Source organism: Arachis ipaensis, chromosome B5 (assembly GCF_059453495.1).
Source record: "Arachis ipaensis isolate K30076 ecotype BB chromosome B5, ASM5945349v1, whole genome shotgun sequence".
NCBI lineage: Eukaryota > Viridiplantae > Streptophyta > Magnoliopsida > Fabales > Fabaceae > Arachis > Arachis ipaensis.
In genome coordinates, this window is record NC_142440.1 from 42543939 (window position 1) to 42560026 (window position 16088).

At 37.4% G+C, this 16088-nt stretch overlaps 1 non-coding gene across 1 annotated transcript; it reads left to right on the forward strand.

Moving 5' to 3' along the window:
* The first annotated feature begins 12799 nt into the window (after window positions 1–12799).
* LOC148563982 (small nucleolar RNA R71) lies at window positions 12800–12907 on the forward strand. Its single transcript, XR_015885567.1, has one exon. It is a non-coding gene; the product is annotated as a small nucleolar RNA R71 (small nucleolar RNA).
* Window positions 12908–16088: the final 3181 nt, after the last annotated feature.

Here is a 16088-nt window from a genome sequence, read left to right on the forward strand (position 1 = left end):
TATTTATTTAAATTAATTCCTACAGTTTACTTTCTTGCCATTTACTATTCTTACTTTTTATCTTATACATTAAAAAACCCAAAAACATATCTTTTTACATAACCAATAATAAATCATACCTCCCGTAAATTCCTTGAGAAGACGACCCGAGGTTTAAATACTTCGGTTATAAATTTATTGGGTTTTGTTACTTGTGACAACCAAACTTTTGTACAAAAGGAATTCTTGTCGGTCTAGAAGCTATACTTACAACGCGATTATATTTTTGTGAAAATTCTAGATCGCGCGAGAATTTCGTTCTTCAAAATGGCGTCGTTGCCGGGGAATTGCAAATGTGTGCCTTATTATTGGTTATTGTAAATATTTACCTTTAAATTGATTTTTTCAAAAAAACAAAAAAAAAATTCAGATTTTATTTTAAAATTTTTTATCTTATCTTATCTTAGTTTTAAATTTCAAAATTCAAATCTTTTTCAAAAATCATATCTTTTTCAAAATCTTATCTTATCTTATTTTAAAAATCAAATTTCAAATTTCAATATTTAAATTACAAAATTCAAAATTCAAAATTCAAATTTTAAATTTAAAATTTTAAAAATCAAACTTTTTCAAAATTTAAATCTTTTTCAAATCTTTATCTTATATTATTGACGTTTTCAAAAATTCAAATTTCAAAATTTAAAATTCAAATTTCAAAATTTCAAATTTCAAATTTCAAAATTTAATTTTCAAAATTTAAAATTCAAATTTCAAATTTCAAATTTCTAACTTTAAAATTCAAATTTCAAAACTTAAAATTCAAAATTTGATTTTCAAATTCAAAAATTTAAATTTCAAAACCTTTTAATTTAAAAACTTATCTTCTCTTATCTAACTTATCTTATCTTTACTAATCTTAAAAAAATCAAATCTTTTTCAAACTTTTTCTCTTATTTATTTTATTTTATTTTATTTTCCTTTGCTTGTTTATTTGTTTTTGTTTTTAATTTTTATTAACTACTATGAGTTCTCACCCCTCTCGCTTTGAGTTTAGTTCTAATGTTGTTGGAAGGAATGGAAGCTATAACAGGAACATGCATCAAGGTCGGAACAATCAAAGTTGGAAGGAGCCACGAGGATTTGAACAACCCTTTCGGCAACAACACCTTCCAAGATACCATGGACAACGACCATCCTACAATGCATGTCCAGACATCAGATATGGTGGACCCCCTTGTAGTTACCAACAAGCCCCACCCTATGCTTATGAACCACCTCCACAACATACATTTGAAACACCAAACTCACAAGCCCCTTACCACCAAACACCCCCACGTGACCCTAACCCACATCAACCACACCAACCACCATATGAACCACACCCAGAACCACCACCTCAATATTCACCATCTCCATTGGATAACAACACACTCATCTCTAATATCATTGGTCTCACATTTACACTCCAAAATCTTATATCCCGCATGGACCAACCCTCTACCTCCAATATTCAACCCTCAAGCTTCAGTGCGCCTCCTTTTCAACCACATAATAATCTTCCCATCCTATCACCACCCTCCATGGAAGAGCATCCACATCCATCAATCCAAGAGCAAGATGATCCCAGTTATGCTATTGATATGAAACAAGAAAGAAGGAATAATCTTCACGAATCCATACTTCATAAGAAGCTAGAGGAGGCCCTACAGATGAAGGTAGTAGAGACCCTTAAAGTCGAAGGAGTGGTTGAAGAATTAGTGAAGAAAGACATCAAGGAGGAGTCTGATTTTGTCATAGAGCAAGAGGAGGCCCAAAATGTGAAGATAGAAGAGACTCTTGAAGATGAAGGAATAATTGAAAGGAGTTATCATGGAAAGAAAATCATCAAGGCTGAGTACGATTTTCTACTAAAACAACTGGACAAAGCAGTAATTATTGAAGAGGAAGAAATGGTTGAAGACTTGGGAGATACAGAACCTCCATGGGAAAGTCCAGTCATAGAACCTCCTTCCAAGATGTTTGCATTTGATGTTGAAGAGGGTGTACAACCTCCAAGGCATATCATGGCTAAAGACTTTGAAGAGGTTGATCAAGAGATGGAGATTAAAGAAGAAGAAACACAACCTCCCATGCCCTTGGTGAGTAATGAAGAAGATATTGAATTGGAAGAAAGCTACCAAGAGGAAGAGGTTGAAATTGAAGAAGCTTGCAAAGAGGTGGAAGTTGTCAAAGAAGAGCACAAGAGAGTGGAGCTTGAAATCACCTTGCCAAAGTTGTTGGAGACCTCTCCCCCAAAGCCATTACCATCCAATACAACATTCAAGTGGGTAAAATACTTATCCTTAACCTTTACCTTCCCGCTTGAATATCGGTTACTTGAGACAGATGGTCAGCTTAGAGCTCTTTTTGGCTATAAGAGCAAGCGGGAGATGGTTAGTGGTAGGAATTGTCACGCAAGGTTCAATATGGTTGCATGCTCCAAATTGAAGTACAAAGGTTGGTACAATTCTCAATTGAATGGGTCTAGGAAGCTGTTTGGATGTCTCAGTGAGAATTTCAATTGCGTGCCACCCGGATGGAATCATGATGATCAACAAGAAGATGGGTGCAAAGGCAAGGTCTAGGACACCAGAATTCAATCTAGCAATCAACACTCTTGGGGCCTTGTCACTTGCTTTAACCTGCTTGAAGGCTTTCTGCGCCTAGTTTGGGATCCCGAAGGTCATTGGAATTACAAACATTGGTGGAGATTCCTGGATAAGTTCAAGCACAAGCCACCATAACAGGGAGCTCACCAAATATCCAACTTAAGGACTATAACTAAAAGTGCTAGGTGGGAGACAACACACCATGGTATATTCTTTCGCTTTTGTTCTTAGTTTTATTTTATTTTATTTTTATTAGTATTCATTCATAATTTCTGCATATTCATCTCTGCATTTTGCATTCTGCATAAAAAAAACGCACGTGATGCATAAGCGTCGCTGACGCGTCCGCGTCATAGTTGCATTAGGAAGAAAAGAGAATTGAATAGAAAGTCACACAAAAGTGTGGCTGGAGGTGTGCCTTAGGCACAAACATGCCCATGCGACCGCGTCGCTGACGCGCTCGCGTCGTTTGCGAAATAGCCTCCTCACGCGTCCGTGTCACCCATGCAAACGCGTGGCCCTGTGAAATCGACGTAAATGGGTGTATGGCAGTAAGTTATGATGGAGTGGGGCTGGAACCATGCTAGACGCACAAGCCCTACCACGCGACATCGTGCCCCACGCGACCGCGTGCCCCACGCGACCGCGTGCCCCACGCGGCCACGTCGTTTTCAAAATATGGCCAATCACGAGATCGCGTCACTCACGCGACCGTGTCACCCTAAATTTTGGCAAAATGAGATTTAAACAGAGAGTCACGCGAACGCATGGCTGCCCTCGCGCCATTTGCACAAATTAAGTCACGCGACTGCGTGACACAAGCGTCTGCGTCACTTGACAAAAATCACACACCATGCGATAGCGTGACCCACGCGTCCGTGATAAACCCCATTTGTAAGGTTTATCTTATGCCTCATTTAAGGGATTTTATCACCTTTTACCCACATTTATTCAATGAAATAGCATGGTTTTATAACCTCTCATTTAATTGTGCTCAAGAGTGAAAACATGCTTTTTAGGACTTAGAATAGCTAAATTTAATTCACATTGATTCCATTAGATGCCTTGATATGTTTGTTAAGTGATTTTAGATTTAGGAGGCAAAGATTGAATCAAGGGAATGAAGGAAAAGCATGTAAAAATGGAGAACTCATGAGGAAATGAAGGAATCGCAAAAGCTGTCAAGCCGACCTCTTCACACTTAAATGATGCGGTTCCAATTGCGTTGGAAAGCTAACATCCGGGGCTTCGAAACAATATAAGATTTGCCATAGTTGCTACACATATGGTGACGCGTACGCGCACTGTACGTGCACGCGTCGTTGCTGCCATATGATCCACTTAAAGCAATACGTGGCGAGCGAATTCTAAAGCCTTGTGGACCCAATCCAACTCATTTATGATGCTATTTAAGCCAGGGATTGAAGAGGAATCAACATATTTTACATACTTTCACACATTAGTTTAGTTTAGGTTAGTTTTAGAGAGAGACGCTCTCACTTCTCTCTAGGATTAGAATTAGGTTAGATCTAGATTAGGAATTCTTAGATCTAGATTAATTTCATGCTTTGATTTACTTTTTCTATTGCAATTCTTCTTCTTCTACCTTTCTTCTCTCTAGTTTAGCATTTAATTCTTGTAATTCTCTACTTTTATGTTGATGCACTTTTGTTCTTCCATTTTTCTTTCAATGCAATTTATGATTCATGTTCCTTTATTGTTGATTTAATTTGTTGTTGTTTAATTCCTTGCAATTGAGTAGTGTAGATTTACTTTCCTTGCACTTTTTACTATGCTTTCCTTTTATTCCTTCCAAGTGTTTGATAAAATACTTGGTTGGATTTTAGAGTATATTTTAGTGCTCTTGGCTTGGGAAGGTAACTTAGGAACTCTTGAGTTACTAATGTCCAAGTGATTGACGATTGGGAGCCATTAACTCTAGATCTCACTAATTGATTTGGTGGAGAACTAGGACTTATGGTCTTGGATTGACATAACTCACTTGACTTTCTTTTATTAGTTAGAGAATGACTTAGTGGGGTTGATCCTTGCCAATTTTCATATTGTGGTTAGTGATTAAGATAGAGATCCTTGACCACCAATCCTTGCCAAGGCCTTTTTGTTATTTTGAATTTCATTGCCATTTACCTTTCATGTCAAATATATCAAAAACCCCAAACATAGCTCCATAACCAATAACAAGGCACTTTATTGCAATTCCTAGGGAGAACGACCCGAGGTTCAATACTTCAGTTTATAAATTTAGGGGTTTGTACTAGTGACAAACACAATTTTTGTATGAAAGGACTATTGCTTGGTTTAGGAACTATATTACAACGAGCTTTCAATTGTGAATTCTAAACCACACAAAAGTTCTCTCATCAAAATGGCGTCGTTGCCGGAGAATTGCAATGGTGTTATGTTATTAGTTATTGTATATATGTGAATATTGTGAATAGCTTGATTTTTGGAATGCTTGTTAGTTTTTGCTAGTTTTAGGACTTTGTTTCATTATTTCTTATTAGCTTTTGTCTCTTATTTTCTCTTTTCATTATGAATTCTCACTTTGGCTATGAGTGTGATTACAACTATGTTGTAGGAAATGGGAGCTACAATGAAGATGTGTATCAAGGATGGGATAATCAAAGGTGGGAGGAGCCATATGCATATGATCAATCTTCATGGCAACAACCTCCACCTATGCAATATGAAGAAGATCCATTCTATGATGCATACCAATCCAATGGTTATGGTGAGTCCCCTTGTGACTTCCAAGAACCACCACCATACACCTATGAGCCATACCCTCAACATAGCCACCTACCATACTCACAAGCCTATTTTCACCAAGCACCTCCATATGACCTTAATCCATATCCATCCTACCAACAACCATATGAGCCATATGAACCACACATAGAGCCACCACCATCCCAACACCAATACCTTCAAGAGCCACCCCCTTCATATTACTACCAAGATGAACCACCTCCAATGCCAGCAAATTTTCAACCACAAGATGAATTCTACTTTCCACCACAACCTTCCATAGAGGAATACTCATGTCCATTGATCCAATAGCCATGTGATCCTAATCATATTATCCAAGAGGGAACAAGAGTCAAGGGATCATCTCAAGGAAACACTGGATCAACTTCAAGCAACCATGGAGCGTGTTGTGCAACAAGTGGAAAGAGTGAAAAATATTGAACCACCACAACTCTACCAAGAAGAACCACCTTCCTACTATGAACCCTTTCCGTAAATTAATGAACCCTTCCATCCACCCCAACCTCCAATGGATGACATCCTTGATATTCTTATTCAAGGACAAGGGGAGATAAAAAGGGATGTGGAACAATTCACGGTCGCCTTGGATGAGGTGGTAAACTGGTTAGCATCCCAATGCTTAAACACTCAAGGGACTCCCATGGCTACATGTGGAGAAATAAATGAAGAGCATAACATGAAGGAGAGATTGGTGGAGAATAAAGAAAGTTGCTTTGTATTGGAACAATTGGAGGAAGCTATGATTGTTGAAGAAAGGGAAGAATTGGTTGACGACTTAGGAGATGCGGAGCCTCCATGGGAATCTAGAATTGAAGAAAACCCCTCCAAGAAGATTGAATTTGAGGCTAAGGAGGAATGAGCACAACCTCCAAGGCATATCCCTTATGAAGACTTGGATGGGATAGAGCAAGAATTGAGTTCCCTTGGTGATGAAGATCAAGCATCAAACCTTAGTGGTGAAGAATCCTTTGAGCATGAAGAACCTTCTCCTAACAAGATGCAAAGCAATGTGGAGGTAAATTTTTCTCATCCTCCCATTTATGACTTGAGTAGGAGAAAATGTTTAGATAAAATTGTTGAACAAAGGATTATAATTGAGAAGTCTTGTGAAGAGGTGGAAATCCTTAGAAAAAAGAGGATAGGAATTGAATACACTTTATCAAGACCCTTGGAGTTGTCTTTGCCTAGGTTACCATCTACTCTTTCATTTGAGTGGGTGAAATTTATTTCTATTAGCTTTATTACCCCACTTGAATATGGTTTGCTTGAAACGGATGGCCAACTTAGAGAGTTTTGTAGGATGAAGCGTAAACGAAAAAGGTTTTATGGTTGGCGTTGCAAATCAAGGCTCATTATGGTTCATGCATCAAACATGAGATATAAAGGTTGGAGTAGTGCTCAAATAGATGGGTCTATAAGGATTGTTGGGCACTTCATAGAGAATTCACCTTACTCACCACCCAAATGGACTAATAATGATGATCAACTTCAAGACGGGTGTGAAAATAAAGTGTGGAATCCCGGATCACAAGACGAGGATCAACTTTGGGAGCCCCAAGCTTGTGAAGAACTCCATCAACACTTGGTGCAACAAATAAGAAATCTTGGAGGCACAATGGAGAACCAAGCATTGGTGGGAGTTCCAAGATGAATTCAAGCACAAGCCACCTTGATGAGAAGCTCCCCATAAGTCCAACTTAGGGACAATAAACAAAAGTGCTAGGTGGGAGACACCCCACCATAGTAAACTCTTTTCATTCTCTTGTAGATTTGATTAATAAGTGATTTGAGTTACCATTGTAAGTAGTTTTTCCTCTTCATGTAGTTTTGTCTTAATATCTTGGTTGTTAGTTGCTTAAAGTGCAAGTTATGTTTGTTTGCACTTGAAATTTTTTGTTAATTTTGCATTTTAGTTGATCGTGAGTTGTAGGTAGTGTTAGGGAGATTTTTAGCTGTTTATAGTATTTTTGAAAAAAAAAGAGAGTCAAGGACGCGTAAGCACGCTGTGCGCGTGCGCGTCCATACGCATATTGGTGTGCGAAATTGTGATCTTTACTTCCTTGGTAACGGCGCTAAAAACTTCATACGCACGTTCATATTCTTAATTTTGTTTCACAACTTTGTACAACTAACCAGCAAGTGCACTGGTTCAACCAAGTAATAAACCTTACGTGAGTAAGGGTCGATCTCATGGAGATTGTCGTTATGAAGCAAGCTATGGTCACCTTGTAAATCTCAGTTAGGCGGATTCAACTGATTTTATAAATTGATAAGTAAAAGATAAATAAAATATAAAATAGGATAGTGGTACTTATGTAATTCATTGGTGAGAATTTCAGATAAGCGTATAGAGATGCTTTCGTTCCTTTGAACCTTTGCTTTCCTGCTGTCTTCATCCAATCAATCCTACTCCTTATCATGGCAAGCTGTATATTGGGCATCACCGTTGTCAGTGGCTACATCCCGTCCTCTCTGTGAAAATGGTCCGATGCGCTGTCACTGCATGGCTAATCATCTGGAGGTTCTTGATCATACTGGAATAGGATTCACCATCCTTTTGTGTCTGTCACTACGCCCAGAACTCGCGAGTTTGAAGCTCGTCACAGCCATCCCTTTTCGGATCCTACTCGGAATACCACAGACAAGGTTTAGACTTTCCGGATCTCAAGAAAGAACATCCATGGGTTCTAACTTATACCATGAAGATTCTGATTAAGAAATCCAAGAGATACTCATTCAATCAAAGGTAGAACGAAAGTGGTTGTCAGGCACACGTTCATAGGGAATGATGATGAGTGTCACGATCATCACATTCATGTTGAAGTGCGAATGAATATCTTAGAAGCGGAATAAGTTGAATTGAATAGAAAAACAGTAGTACTTTGTATTAATTCGTGAGGAATAGCAGAGCTCCACACCTTAATCTATGGTGTGTAGAAACTCTACCGTTGAAAATACATAAGTGATGAGGTTCAGGCATGGCCGAATGGCCAGCCCCCAAACATGATCTAAAGATGAAACTAAAGATGTAAATACAATAGTAAAAAGTCCTATTTATACTAAACTAGTTACTAGGGTTTACAGAAATGAGTAAATGATGCAGAAATCCACTTTCGGGGCCCACTTGGTGTGTGCTTGGGCTGAGATAGAAGTTTACACGTGGAGAGGTCATTCTTGGAGTTGAACACCAGTTTGTGACATGTTTCTGGCGTTGAACTCCACTTTGCAACTAGTTTCTGGCACTGAACGCTAGACTGCAACATAGAACTGGCGTTCAACGCCAGTTTGCGTCATCTAAACGCGGGTAAAGTATGGACTATTATATATTTCTGGAAAGCCCTGGATGTCTACTTTCCAACGCAATTGGAAGAACGTCATTTGGAGTTTTGTAGCTCCAGAAAGTTTACTTTGAGTGCAGGGAGGTCAGAATCCAACAGTATCTGCAATCCTTCTTCAACCTCTGAATCTGATTTTTGCTCAGGTCTCTCAATTTCAGCCAGAAAATACCTGAAATCACAGAAAAACACACAAACTCATAGTAAAGTCCAGAAATGTGAATTTTAATTAAAAACTAATAAAAATATACTAAAAACTAACTAAATCATACTGAAAACTATGTAAAAACAATGCCAAAAAGCGTATAAATTATCCGCTCATCACAACACCAAACTTAAATTGTTGTTTGTCCCCAAGCAACTGAAAATAAAATAGGATAAAAAGAAGAGAATATACTATAAATTCCAAAATATCAATGAAACATAGCTCCAATCAGATGAGCGGGACTTGTAGCTTTTTGCTTCTTGAATAGTTTTGGCATCTCACTTTATCCATTGAAGTTCAGAATGATTGGCATCTATAGGAACTCAGAGTTCAGATAGTGTTATTGATTCTCCTAGTTTAGTATGTTGATTCTTGAACACAGCTACTTTATGAGTCTTGGCCGTGGCCCTAAGCACTTTGTTTTCTAGTATTACCACCAGATACATAAATGCCACAGACACATAACTGGGTGAACTTTTTCAGATTGTGACTCAGCTTTGCTAAAGTCCCCAATTAGAGGTGTCCAGGGTTCTTAAGCACACTCTTCTTTTTGTTTTGGACCTTGACTTTAACCGCTCAGTCTCAAGTTTTCACTTGACACCTTCACGCTACAAGCACATGGTTAGGGACAGCTTGGTTTAGCCGCTTAGGCCAGGATTTTATTCCTTTAGGCCCTCCTATCCACTGATGCTCAAAGCCTTGGATCCTTTTTATTACCCTTGCCTTTTGGTTTTAAGGGCTATTGGCTTTTTGCTCTTGCCTTTTGGTTTTAAGAGCTTTTGGCTTTTTCTGCTTGCTTTTTCTTTTCTTTCTCTTTTTTTTCCGCCATTTTTTCACATTTTTTTTTTGCAAGCTTTTGTATTCACTGCTTTTTCTTGCTTCAAGAATCATTTTTATGATTTTTCAAATTATCAAATAACATGTCTCCTTTTTCCTTATTCTTCAAGGGCCAACATATTTAACATTCATAAACAACAACTTCAAAAGACATATGCACTGTTCAAGCATTCATTCAGAAAACAAAAAGTATTGTCACCACATCAAAATAATTAAACTAGTTTCAAGGATGAATTCAAAACCATGTACTTCTTGTTCTTTTGTAATTAAAACATTTTTCATTTAAGAAAGGTGATGGATTCATATTCACTACTTTAAGGCATAGACACTTAGATACTAATGATGATGTAATAAGACACAAACATAAAGAAACATTTAACATAAAAAAATGAAAAATAGAAAATTTAAGAACAAGGAATGAGTCCACCTTAGTGATAGTGGCGTTTTCTCCTTGAGGAACCAATGATGTCCTTGAGCTCTTCTATGTCTCTTCCTTGTCTTTGTTGCTCCTCCTTCATTGCTCTTTGATCCTCTCTAATTTCATGGAGGATGATGGAGTGCTCTTGATGTTCCACCCTTAGTTGTCCCATGTTGGAACTTAGTTCTCCTAAGGAGGTGTTGATTTGCTCCCAAAAATTCTGTGGAGGAAAGTACATCCCTTGAGGCATTAGTGGTTATGCAAAAAAAAAAAAGCAATACTTTTTCCACACCAAACTTAAAGTGTTTGCTCGTCCTCGAGAAAAAGAAGAAGGAAAGGATGAGAAGAAGGAGAGATGGAGGTGTGTTGATGGTTTGAATTTGAGTGGGTGGGTGTAGGTGGGTTGTATGATGGTTTTAGGGGAGTAATGGATGTGAGTGGTGAAGAGGTAATAGGGAAGAGAGATTGAGGTGAAGGGTTTTGGGGAAGGGTGTTTATTGGGAATGGTGAGTGTTGAGAAGAGGGAAGAATATGAGTGGAGGTAGGTGGGGATCCTGTGGGGTCCATAGATCCTAAGGTGTCAAGGATTTGCATCCCTGCACCAATTAGGCATGTAAAATGCCTTTGCATGCAATTCTGGCGTTTAAACGTTGAATTGATGCTTGTTCTGGGCGTTCAATGCCCAGATGCAGCATGTTTCTGGCGTTGAACGCCAGCCAGATGCTCCTTACTGGCGTTTAAACGCCAGTAAGTCCTTCCTCCAGGGTGTGATTTTTCTTCTGCTGTTTTTTATTCTATTTTTAATTTTTGTATTTATTTTATGACTCCACATGATCATGAACCTAATAAAACATGAAAGAACAATAAAAATAAAAATAAAATTAGATAAATAAAAATTGGGTTGCCTCCCAACAAGCGCTTCTTTAATGTCAATAGCTTGACAGTGGGCTCTCATGGAGCCACACAGGTGATCAGGTCAATTTTATAGACTCCCAACACCAAACTTAGAGTTTGACTGTGGGGGCTTTAGTTGACTCTGTACTGAGATAAGCTTTTCATGCTTCCTTTCCATGGTTACAGAAGGAGATTCTTGAGTTTTAAACACAAGGTTGTCCTCATTCAGTTGAAGGATCAATTCTCCTCTGTCTACATCAATCACAGCTCTTGCTGTGGCTAGGAAGGATCTTCCAAGGATGATGGATTCATCCTTATCCTTCCCAGTGTCTAGGATTATGAAATCAGCAGGGATGTAAAGGCCTTTAACCTTTACTAACACATCCTCTACTAGTCCATAAGCCATTTTCATAGATTTGTCTGCTATCTCTAATAAGAAATTGGCAGCCTGTACCTCAAGGATTCCTAGTTTCTCCATTACAGAGAGTGGCATGAGATTTATCCCTGACCCAAGGTCACATAGAGCCTTCTCAAAGGTCATGGTGCCTATGGTACAAGGTATTAAGAACTTTCTAGGATCTTGTTTCTTCTGAGGTAATGTCAGTTGATCTAAATCACTCAGTTCATTGATGAGCAAGAGAGGTTCATCTTCCCAAGTCTCATTACCAAATAATTTGGAATTTAGCTTCATGATTGCACCAAGGTACTTGGCAACTTGTTCTTCAGTAACATCCTCATTCTCTTCAGAAGAAGAATACTCATCAGAGCTCATGAATGGCACAAGGAGGTTCAATGGAATCTCCATGGTCTCCAGATGAGCCTCAGATTCCTTTGGTTCCTCAAAGGGAAACTCCTTGTTGATCACTGGACGTCCCAGGAGGTCTTCCTCACTGGGATTCACGTCCTCTTCCTCCCCTGTAGGTTCGGCCATGATTGTTATATCAATGGCCTTGCACTCTCTCTTTGGATTCTCTTTTGTATTGCTTGGGAGAGTACTAGGAGGGGTTTCAGTGATTCCTTTACTCAGCTGGCCCACTTGTGCTTCCAAATTTCTAATGGAAGACCTTATTTCATTCATGAAACTCACAGTGGCTTTAGATAGATCAGAGACTAAATTTGCTAAGCTAGATGGATTCTGCTCAGAACTCTCTGTCTTTTGCTGAGTGGGTGATGGAAAAGGCTTGCTATTGCTAAACCTGTTTCTTCCACCATTATTAAAGCCTTGTTGAGGCTTTTGTTGATCCTTCCATGAGAGATTTGGATGATTTCTCCATGAGGGATTATAGGTGTTTCCATAGGGTTCACCCATGTAATTCACCTCTGCTATTGCAGGGTTCTCAGGATCATAAGCTTCTTCTTTAGAAGATGCCTTTTGAGTACTGTTGGATGCAGCTTGCATTCCATTCAGAATCTGAGAAATCATATTGACTTGCTGAGTTAATATTTTATTCTGAGCCAGTATGGCATTCAGAGTATCAATTTCAAGAACTCCCTTCTTCTGAGGCGTTCTATTACTCACAGGATTCCTCTCAGAAGTGTACATGAACTGGTTATTAGCAACCATGTCAATGAGTTTTTGAGCTTCTGCAAGCGTTTTCTTTAGGTGAATAGATCCACCTACAGAAGTATCCAACGACATCTTAGCTAATTCAGACAGACCATCATAGAATATATCCAGGATGGTGCATTCTGAAAGCATGTCAGAAGGACACTTTTTGGTCAATTGCTTGTATCTCTCCCAAGCTTCATAGAGGGATTCACCTTCTTTCTGTCTGAAGGTTTGAACATCCACTCTAAGTTTGCTAAGCTTTTGAGGAGGAAAGAACTTGGCTAAGAAAGTCGTGACCAGCTTATCCCAAGAGTTCAGACTATCTTTAGGTTGAGAGTCCAACCATACTCTAGCTTTGTCTCTTACAGCAAACGGGAAAAGCATAAGCCTGTAGACCTCGGGGTCAACCCCATTGGTCTTAACAATATCACAGATCTGCAAGAACTCAGTTAAGAACTGAAAAGGATCTTCAGATGGAAGTCTATGAAACTTGCAGTTCTGTTGCATCAGAGAAACTAATTGAGGTTTAAGCTCAAAATTGTTTGCTCCAATGGCAGGGATTGAGATGCTTCTTCCATGTAAATTGGAATTAGGTGCAGTGAAGTCACCAAGCATCCTCCTTGCATTATTGTTGTTAGGTTCGGCTGCCATCTCCTTTTCTTGTTCGAAAATTTCAGTAAGGTTGTCTCTGGATTGTTGTAATTTAGCTTCTCTTAGTTTCCTCTTCAGAGTCCTTTCAGGTTCTGGATCAGCTTCAACAAGAATGCCCTTTTTCTTGTTCCTGCTCATATGAAAGAGAAGAGAACAAGAAAAGAAGAGGAATCCTCTATGTTACAGTAAAGAGGTTCCTTATTGTTAGTAGAAGAAAAGGAATAAGAGTGAAGAAGAATGGATAATCCAAACACAAGGGTGAGGATAGGAGCAGAGATATGAGATGAAGAGAAGTATTAGTAAGTAATTAAATAAATAGAAGAAGATGAGAGAGAGAAGTTTTCGAAAATAATTTTTGAAAAGGAGTTGCTGATTTTCGAAAATTAAAGGGGAAATAAAATTAAAATTAAAATTTAAAACAATTAATTAATTAAAAAGAATTTTTGAAAAAGAGGGAGGTATTTTCGAAAATTAGAGAGGGAAGAGTAGTTAGGTGGTTTTGAAAAAGATAAGAAACAAACAAAAAGTCAATTAGTTAGTTGAAAAAGATTTGAAAATCAATTTTGAAAAGATAAGAAGATAAGAAGTTAGAAAAGATATTTTAAAATCAAATTTTTGAAAAAGACAAGATTTAAAAAGATATGATAGAAAGATATGATTAAAATTAGTTTTGAAAAAGATTTGAATTTTAAAATCAAAATTAATGACTCGACTCACAAGTAATCATAAGATATGATTCTAGAACTTAAAGTTTGAATCTTTCTTAACAAGAAAGTAACAAACTTGAAATTTTTGAATCAAAACATTAATTGTTGATAATATTTTCGAAAATTATGAGATAAAATTAAGAAAAATATTTTTGAAAAATATTTTTAAACTTTTCAAAAATAAATAAAAAAAATGAAAAGATTTGATTTTTGAAAAAGATTTTGAAAAGATAAGATTTTTAAATTGAAAATTTGATTTGACTCATAAGAAACAACTAAATTTTAAAAAATTTTAAAAAAGTCAACTCAAATTTTCAAAAATTTATGAGTGAAAAAGGGAAAAATATTTTTTATTTTTGAATTTTAATAAAGAAAGAGAAAAACATCAAAAAAACTCAATGCATCAAAATTTTGGATCAAAACATGTGATGCATGCAAGAACACTATGAATGTCCAAGAACACTTTGAATATCAATATGAACACCAAGAACTTATTTTTGAAAAATTTTCAAGACAAGAAAACATGCCAGACACCAAACTTAAAAAATTTTTAATTTTTAGACACTAAGAATTCAAAAATGCATATGAAAAACAAGAAAAGACACAAAACAAGAAAATATGAAGATCAAACAAGAAGACTGGCCAAGAACAACTTGAAGATCATGAAGAATGCAATGCATGAAATTTTCGAAAATAATTTTTTAGAAAATTAAAAAGATGCAATTGACACCAAACTTAAAACTTGACTCAAGACTCAAACAAGAAACACAAAAAATATTTTTGATTTTATGATTTTGTAAATTTTTTTTGTATATTTCAAGAATTAATAGGGAAAAACGAAAAAGAAGAAAATATTTTTTTGATTTTTTTCGAAAATAAGAATAATAAAATCAAAAAGGTTAAAATTAAAATAAAGTTACCTAATCTGAGCAACAAGATGAACCGTCAGTTGTCCAAACTCGAACAATCCCCGGCAACGGCGCCAAAAACTTGGTGTGCGAAATCGTGATCTTTACTTCCTTGGTAATGGCGCTAAAAACTTCATACGCACGTTCATATTCTTAATTTTGTTTCACAACTTTGTAGAACTAACCAGCAAGTGCACTGGGTCGTCCAAGTAATAAACCTTACGTGAGTAAGGGTCGATCCCACAGAGATTGTCGGTATGAAGCAAGCTATGGTCACCTTGTAAATATCAGTAAGGCGGATTCAACTGATTTTATGAATTGATAAGTAAAAGATAAATAAAATATAAAATAGGATAGTGGTACTTATGTAATTTATTGGTGAGAATTTTAGATAAGCGTATAGAGATGCTTTCGTTCCTCTGAACCTCTGCTTTCCTGCTGTCTTCATCCAATCAATCCTACTCCTTTCCATGGCAAGCTGTATATTGGGCATCACCGTTGTCAGTGGCTACATCCCGTCCTCTCTGTGAAAATGGTCCGATGCGCTGTCACTGCATGGCTAATCATCTGGAGGTTCTCGATCATACTGGAATAGGATTCACCATCCTTTTGCGTCTGTCACTACGCCCAGTACTCGCGAGTTTGAAGCTCGTCACAGCCATCCCTTCCCGGATCCTACTCGGAATACCACAGACAAGGTTTAGACTTTCCAGATCTCAAGAATGGCCATCCATGGGTTCTAACTTATACCACGAAGATTCTGATTAAGAAATCCAAGAGATACTCATTCAATCGAAGGTAGAACGAAAGTGGTTGTCAGGCACACGTTCATAGGGAATGATGATGAGTGTCACGATCATCACATTCATGTTGAAGTGCGAATGAATATCTTAGAAGTGGAATAAGTTGAATTGAATAGAAAAACAGTAGTACTTTGTATTAATTCGTGAGGAACAGCAGAGCTCCACACCTTAATCTATGGTGTGTAGAAACTCTACCGTTGAAAATACATAAGTGATGAGGTTCAAGCATGGCCGAATGGCCAGGCCCCAAACGTTATCTAAAGATGAAACTAAAGATGTAAATACAATAATAAAATGTCTTATTTATACTAAACTATTTACTAGAGTTTACAGAAATGAGTAAATGATGCGCAGAAATCCACTT